General features: G+C 36.7%; 1 protein-coding gene across 1 annotated transcript in view; it reads left to right on the top strand.

The window, feature by feature from the left end:
- Positions 1-5,261, top strand: part of LOC134730977 (uncharacterized) — a 116,145-nt gene extending 110,884 nt beyond the window's left edge. The window contains exon 2 of the transcript XR_010112940.1: positions 1,721-5,261. The gene's annotated coding sequence lies outside the window, so the exon portion shown is untranslated. The remainder of the gene's footprint in view (positions 1-1,720) is intronic.
- Positions 5,262-7,203: the final 1,942 nt, after the last annotated feature.

Here is a 7,203-nt window from a genome sequence, read left to right on the forward strand (position 1 = left end):
GCCTGCGTCCTACCTATGAATCTGCAACATGTGGAGATGGTCAGACCAAGAAAGGATGGGGCCTTTTGTTCTCTCCAAATCCACGGGGGTTCAGAGACACAGGGAGCCCAGAGGATGTGTGGTGGGCTTTCTGCTGCCTTAGGGTCATGTAAGCCACAATGTTGTATCCATCCAGGTGCTCCCATGAGAGGAGCCTGGGAGAGAGCAGAACTGTGAATACTGAGGCATCCAAGCAGAGACTGAATTAGCTAAAGAGACAGTTTAATTACTGGTTTGGTCTGAGAGTCTGATTTGGTCTAAGAAGGCCTAATTTGTAGGGTTCCTCCTACCCTGCCCCACACCTCTTCCTGACACAGCAGGGGGTCCTATAGAAGATCTACTTTCTTTTTAAGAAATAAGCTATGAGATCATTTGAGACTATGCTGTAAATATTTTAAAAAGAGAAACAAAAATTACCTATAATTCTAACACTCAGAAAGGACCTTCGGCTACAGTTTTTGTTCCTTCCTTCCTTTCCTCCCTCTAGCCTTCCTTCTGTCCATTTTTTCCTCTTCCTTCCCTTTTCCTTGCCTCCCCTTCCCTCTCTTTCCTTCCCCCGCTTACTACCCTCCACTGTTCTCCTTTCTTTCTTCTGACTGTCCCTCTCCTCCCCTCCTGCCTTCCTTCCCTCCTTTTCTTTTTCCCCCACAAAGAGATAAGTTATTAGAAGGCTGTGGTGTGACTCCTGAAGCAAAGAGGATGGCTGTTCTGGGCCTGAGCTGCTGGTAAACCAGGGAATCTCTGCTCTGCTTCCCTTGGCGAATGGCTTCATTCTGTTCTCCAGATGGATGGATTTTCTCTGCTTCTCAATTCAAGTGACAGGTAGAGGGCCCACCCACACTTGCAAGCTCTTTCTGCTTCCAACAATTACACTCTGCCAATTGGCATCATACCACTCTTGGTTTGAACAAAATTTTTTTATACTTTACTTAATATTTTACTGTGTGCAATTTTTTGTGCTATTAAATTTTCTTTAAGAAGATTCCATCAAATGAAGATAATTTATTTAATCAATCTGCTATTGGAGCTATTGAAGTAGTTTCTAATTTTTCACTCTAATGGATATCTTCAGACATCAATCTTGGTCCATACCCAGGACTATTTCTGTAAAGTAAACTCCTACATGCTGAGAAGGAAAATTCTCTTGTTTAAAGATACATATGTGTTAGTGGTCTTGATACATTCTGCCAAGTTTCTTTCAGGAAGAAGCAAACCAATTCACACTCCAGCACTCCCAGCAGATATAACAGTGTCCATCTCTGCCACTTCAGCATTTTACCTTTGCCACTTGGACAGTTGAAAAATGGTATCTAATTTTTGTTTCAAAACAAAAAACTATACCTTTTTAAATAACTCCGTAAATAGCATGCTATTAACTGCTTTGTTTAATTTCTTTGTTTAATTTTATTTGTTTACCTCTGTAATTTTATTTGTTACCATTTTACACAAATGTACGATTGCCCCCTAGGGTTGTACATTGTAGAATCTATACAACTGGACATATCAACCCTGCAGACACATTGCTTAACGTTGGTAGAATCACATGTAGAATTTCTGCATATTTCTTTTGTGATTTCTTTTATTGTTGTTGTGCTTAGAAAGCCATGCCTTATCTGGAGATCAATTATGTTCTAATATAGGTATTTTTTTTAGTCTTTTAATATATTATTTTTTTAACCAGGTGTGGTGGCTCACGCCTGTAATCCTAGCAATTTGGGAGGCCGAGCTGGGAGGATTTCTTGAGCCCAAGAATTCGAGACCCCACCTGGGCAACGTGGTAAGACCCCTGTATCTACAAAACAATTTAAAAATTAGCTGGGCATGGTCGCTTGTGCCTGGAGTCCCAGCTACTTGGGAGGCTGGGGTGGGAGGATTGCCTGAGGCTGAGAGGTCGAGGCTGCAAGTGAGCCAAGATTATACCACTGCACTCCAGCCTGGGCAACAGAAGGAGACCCTGTCTCAAAAAGTAATTATTTTTTCAATACAAAAACTCATTTTTGAAAGTGCTTCCTCTGAGCCAGTTTTTATGATAAGCTTTCACGCAATATGTATTTTTTAAACATGTATACCAGTCCTGTGAGATTGAGACCCTTGTTATCTCCTTGTTTGGAAAATAAAGGCCGTGAGACTCAGAGGGGTGGGTACCATGCCATGGGTACAAACCCAGGAGGCTGCAGAGCCATAGACTTAGTTCACACCCCTTCCGTCAAGCACAGTGCTTTTCCCCAGTAAGCCACTAGACGAACTCACTTCTTATGCAACTGGGATTTGTTTTTAATGTAGCCAAGTCTTTCCACCATATAGGGAAAATCCATTTTCAGTAGAAGAAAACAAGATCAACAAACAATGAGAGGTAGAGATGAGATTACATTGGAGAGGTTATAGCGCTGCTTTTTTTCTGCTTAAACTCTCCACAACTTCCCACCACCGTTAGAATAAAAGCAAACTCCCTGCATGCATCACTAGACCTGGTCTTTTCTTCTCTCACCTCCGTTCTCCCCAGTGCTCTCTGTGCTCAACTCTCATTGACCATTTTCCTGTTTCTTCAGCAGGCGGAGTTCATTCCTGACTTAGGGCCTCATTTAGTGCCAGTGCCTGGACTTCCCTTCACACAGAACTTCCCAAGGCTTCCTCCTTCCTGTGACTCCACAATAGCCCCCTGCCCAGCAATTGGTCACCCTCTGTACATCACTTTGAGTCCATTTTGTCAAACAATTTCTATGTGAAACATGCTGATTTATTTGTACATGTCTATTTGTTTAGCCACAAAAATTTATGCTGCAGTAAAGGCAAGATCTTTGCCTATTTTATTCACAATTGTGCTCCCAGTGCCTACATTCACCTTAATTGGCTACTTTGCTAGTTTCACATATTGATTCCAATGGTAAATGTGTTGGTTTGTTTTTGATTTGTGTGCACTGTAGTATGTTATCTGCAAATACTAACACTTTTATTATTATTATTTTTACCTGTATGCTCCCACCCCCATCTTACTGCACTGGCTAAAATCTACAGTGCAACATTAAACAGAAGTGGCAATAGTGGGCTTTTTTGCCTTGGCCTTGATCTCACGGGTAAAACTCTCAGAATTCTAAAATGAATGATGTTTGCTGTAGGTTTTTTTTTTTTTTTTTTTTTTAATAGAGAACTATCTTCATCCATACAAGCTGCTATAACAAACTACCATAGACTGGGTGGCTCATAAACAGAAATTTATTTCTCACAGTTCTGGAGGCTGGGAAGTCTAAGATCAAGACACTGGCAGATTCGATGTCTTGTGAGGGCTGCTTCCTTGTTCACAGACAGTCATCATTACACGGCAGTCACCTAGCAAAAGCCTCACTTTCTGTCACCATCACATTGGGTGTCAGGATTTACCATATGCATTTTGGAGGTATACAAACATTTAGTCTATAGCAATATCCTTTATCAGATTTAAAGACATCTTCAATTCATAGTTTATTATGAATTATTATGAATGAATTTGAATTGTAGCCAATGCTTTTTCTGCATCAATTAAGGTGATTATTTGATGTTTTTAATTCATGAGATGAATTAGATAGATTTTCAAATTTTCAACCATCCTTGCATTTCTGAGATAAGTCAAGCTTGTCATAATATATTATCTTTACTAAATGCTGTTGAATTCAGTTTGCTAACATTTTTTTAATGATTGCTTTGGGGAGAATATATATTCCAATATATAATCTTAACTTTTCACAGTTCACTTAGGGTTAAAGATTGTACCACTTCATGTAAAAAGTATAAAAATTAAAAAAATGCAAAATACAAAGATAAAAGTAGGCTTACAGGTTTATTTACCCTCTCTCCACCATTTTTTATGGTATAATTTTCATTTGTACTACATCCACATACATTAGGAACCTTGCAAGACTGTGTTGAAATTTTTGCTTTAAAATGAGCGTATATCACACAAAAGAGGAAAATCAACATTTATGATTATGCAAATATTTACCATTTCCGAGTCCTTTTATTTCTAATATCTGAGTTTCCTTTGTGAATTATTTCAGTTCTTCCAGAAGAAATTTCTTTCACATTTCTTGTAGTGCATCTGCTGGTGATGACTCCTTTTAGTCTGATTTAGTTGGCCTTCATTCCTGAAGGATATTTTCACTGGATATAGATTTCTGGCTTCACAGTTGTTGTTTCATTTCTCCAGTGCTTTAAACATATTTTTACAGTCTCTGTGGTCTCTATTTTTTCTAAACGTGCAGTCATTGTTGAATTGTTATTTCCTTGTATGTAATACTTTTTTTTTGTTCTGGCTTCTTTAAAGATTTTCTACCTATCTTGAGTTTTTAGCAGTTTAGCTATGATATGATCAGGCATGGTTTTCTTCAAATATAATCTTGTCTAAGGCTTGCTGAGCTTCTTGAATCTGTAAATTTGTATCTTTCATTAAATTTTAGATATTTTCAGTTATTATTTCTTCAAATTTCTTCTGGCCCCATTCTTTCTCTCTTCTCATTTTGAGACTTCAGTTATTCATGGTGGATTTTAAAAATTACTCCACATATTTCTGAGTCTCTGTGTATTTTTCCAATCTTTTTTCTCCTTCATTTTCAGATTGAATTGTTTCTGTACATTTACCTTCATGTTCTCTGATTCTTGTTTCATCTCTTTCCTTCTCTTTGAATATCTCATGGATTTTAAATTTTCAGGTATTCTCCTTTTTACTTTTAGAATTTCCATGTTTAAAATATATTTTCTAAGGCCAGGCATGGTGGCTGATGCTTGTAATCCTAGCACTCTGGAAGGCCGAGGCGGGAGGATCACTTGATCCCAGAAGTTCAAGACCAGCCAGGGCAACATGGCAAAACCCCATCTCTACAAAAAATAAAAAATTAACCAGACATGGTGACACATGCCTGTAGTCCCAGATACTCATTCTGGCTGAGGCAGGAGGATTGCTTGAGCATGGGGCATTGAGTGAGCTGCAGTGAGCTGTGATTATGTCTTTGAACTCCAGCCTGGGCAGCAGAGCAGGACGCTGCCTCAAAAAAAAAAAAAAAAAAAAGGTAAAAATAAAACAAAATAAAATGTATTTTCTATTTCTCTGCTGACCTTTCCTTTCTTTCATTGTGAACATATTAAAATTGACCTCTTTGAGCATAGTAATAATGGGTGCATTAAAACACTTAGACTGATAACACTAGTCTAGTTCATCTCAGAGTTATCATTTGTTGTCTTTTCCTTTAACAATAGGCTTCATTTTCCTTGCTTTTCTCATGTGGAGAAATTTTGAATTGTATCTGGATCTTGTGAATGTTGTTTTTCATTTTATCTTACTGTTCTGGGTTCTGTCATATTGCTCAGAAGAGTATTCATTTAATTTATTCAGGAAATTAATTTGGATAGACTTATATGGCAAATTTTCTCATGCCAGCAATGGGTGGTTCAGATCTAAGATGAGACTGCTCTTCTTTTTTAAAAAAAGTATTGTACATATTTAACATGATGTTATAAGATACATATATACAGTAAGATGGTTCCTATAGTGGAATTTATTAACATATATCAGGTTTCTTTTAGGCTGATTCACACATGCATGATTCAAGGGCCAGGCAGAGGCATGGGCAGAATTTATATACAGACTGGTATTCATCTAGAGTGTCCTTTACAGGAGTCCCTCCTCATTCTTTGATCATCCTGGTTGCCCCAGGCTCCCCATCTGGTTTCTCCAGCCCGAAATATGCAGGTTTTTCTATTGGGGCTTTAGTTGTCTGTCACTGTCACCGTGACTGTGACTGCCCTCACAAAAAGCCAGAAACATGAGTAACTTCTTGTTAGTTTTTCTGATTTATCTATTTCATCCAAGGTGATAAATTTGTTGGCATAAATGTATTCATATTGTATTCTGGTGATTTTTTAATGTCTGTAGGATCTGTAGTGATGTTTCTTTTTTTGTTCTTGATATTATTTAAGGCTTCTCCCTGTCAAGCAGTATCATTAAGGGGTTATCAATTATTTTAGCCTTTTAAGAAACCAATTATTAGCTATTTATGTCTACTGTATGGTTTATCTGTTTCATTAATATCTGCTCTTTCACTGTTAGCTTCCTTGTGTTTTCTTTGGGTTTAATTTGCTGTTTCTTCTTCAGCTTTTTGAGACGGATACTTTACTTATACATTTTTAAGATCTTCTTTTCCAATATAGCTGATCCTCATTATTTGTGGTTTCCATATTTTCGAATTCACCAAAATTTATTTGTATCCCCAAATCAATACTTGTTATGCTTTTGTGGTCATTCATAGAATGCACAGAGTGGTGAAAAATTTGTCACCCAGGGCAAACATTCCCAGCTGAGGTTGAACCAAATGACTGCTTGTTTCAGCTTTCATGCAGAGATGACCAGAGGATGGAGACAGTAGGGGGCAGTGCAGTATAGGGCATTGTATTTTTTTTTAAATCCTTTAGTTCAAAATACTTTTAAATTTTCTTTTTTATTTCTTCTCTGATCCATAAGTTATTTAAATATATTTATTAATTCCCAAATATATGGGATTAATAAAAAGGTTTTGTTACTGATTGATTTCTTAATTGCACTTTGGACAGAAAGCATACTCTCCATAAAAAAATTATTAGAAAGTTGTCTTGTTTTATGCCTAATGTGTGATTAATTTTTGTAAATGTTACCTGTACATTCAAAACAATATGTTTCTGAAGTTGTTGGATGTAGTGCTCTACATATGACAGTTAAGTCAAGTTTTAATGTTGTTCAGTTCTTCTGTAGCTGTACTAATATTTTGCATGCCTTGTTTTATTAGTTGCTGAGAGAGATTTGTTAAAATGTCCATAATGAAAACTTATACAACACCAAAAAGGAACCCCAATATAAACTATGCGCTTCAATTAGTGATAATGCCATATTGGCTCATTAATTGTAAAAAATGAGCCACATGAATGCAAGACATTAATAATAGTGGTTATTTTGTGTATGGCATGTGTGTATGGGGGTATAGGGGAACTCTGTACTTTCTGCTCAATTTTTCTGTAAACCTAAAACTGCTCTTAAAAATTTATTGATTTTAATCTTTTTAAATTTTTATTTATTCATTAAAAATTTTTTTTACTACACTTGTAACAAAACTGCAAAAAGTCTATTGATTTTTAAAAGTTTCCATATGATTGTGTATTTATTCA

This window comes from Pan paniscus, chromosome 7, assembly GCF_029289425.2.
Source record: "Pan paniscus chromosome 7, NHGRI_mPanPan1-v2.0_pri, whole genome shotgun sequence".
Lineage (NCBI taxonomy): Eukaryota > Metazoa > Chordata > Mammalia > Primates > Hominidae > Pan > Pan paniscus.